Source organism: Arvicanthis niloticus, chromosome 4 (assembly GCF_011762505.2).
Source record: "Arvicanthis niloticus isolate mArvNil1 chromosome 4, mArvNil1.pat.X, whole genome shotgun sequence".
NCBI classification, from domain to species: domain Eukaryota; kingdom Metazoa; phylum Chordata; class Mammalia; order Rodentia; family Muridae; genus Arvicanthis; species Arvicanthis niloticus.
This window is the reverse complement of record NC_047661.1, coordinates 4,326,481-4,327,618: the sequence shown is the minus strand read 5'-3', so window position 1 is coordinate 4,327,618 and position 1,138 is coordinate 4,326,481. Positions and strand designations below refer to the sequence as shown.

Here is a 1,138-nt window from a genome sequence, read left to right as displayed (position 1 = left end):
TCAATCTTGTATCTATATTTGTTTTGATTTATTGTTATTAAAACTACAGAGGCTGGAGAGATGGCTTGGTGATTAGGCACACTTGATGTTCATGCAGAGGACCTCAATTTGGTTCCTTCCACTAACCTGGTATCTCATAATCATTTAAAACACTAGTTCCAGGAGTTTAATTTGATACCCTCTTCAGGCCTCCACTGGCAGAATGTGGTATACACATGCACATGCACAGGCACACGCACACGCACGCACACACACACACACACACACACACACACGCACGCATATAGAACATGCATGCATATATACATATTAAACAAGCAAAGAAAGAAATAAACCCAGTAGGAACATTGTAGAATTCCAGTGGCAGAGGAAATCTTACTCCTTAGCCTCTTTCAGATGAATTTTGGTACTATCAACAATTGTCTGGTGCAGAATATCTGGTTCTTATTTTGGTCATTCATTTTTCTTAGTTACTTCTTTGGAACATATGCCTTCCATTAAACGAAGTTGCCTCTTTTGTTCAATGAACTATGTAAAAATTTTTCAAAAAGAACATTCCTGAATATTCTTTTCAATGGTTCATACAGTTTTTCATCTTAAAGCTATAAGAATTAATTTCACTAATAAATCTATTCACTGGCAATGGGGAAAGAGACACCTTGTTGGTGGTGTTGTTCTTATATCAGCCACAGGCAGAGCAGATGGCAGTCCTTTGTTCATCCTAGCTTGATATGTGGCTTGAGGGCCAACCCTGTCTTTGCCTAGGACTCATAATAATCAAATCAAATTAAATCAAATCTAGGCATTACAGTATGGGAGGAAGAAGACAGATAGAGACTGGTGTTTTGCCATGCCATCCTCAGACTTGCCCTCCAGTGCATGAAACAAGCAAGCCACAGACACTTGATTGCTGTCATGCGATGCAGCAAAAATGGAATATGTAAGTTTCATTGCCAGCCTCCAGTGGAATTCACCACAAGTATGTAGTGGTCAGATAGAACAGGAGACTTGAGGGTAGAGAGGAGTAGCCTGTTATGAGTTTTCAGCTACACCATCTAGAGACATGGTGAAGTATTAGCCCGAGCTGCCAACTGAGGGTCATGTCTGAGTTTCACAGTATTATGGGCCTGAAAGAGCT

The 1,138-nt window shown here is 40.2% G+C and overlaps 1 non-coding gene across 1 annotated transcript; it reads left to right on the top strand.

Moving 5' to 3' along the window:
* Positions 1-631: 631 nt before the first annotated feature.
* Positions 632-774, top strand: LOC117707976 (small nucleolar RNA SNORA48). The gene has a single exon (XR_004606713.1). It is a non-coding gene; the product is annotated as a small nucleolar RNA SNORA48 (small nucleolar RNA).
* The last annotated feature ends 364 nt before the right edge of the window (positions 775-1,138 follow it).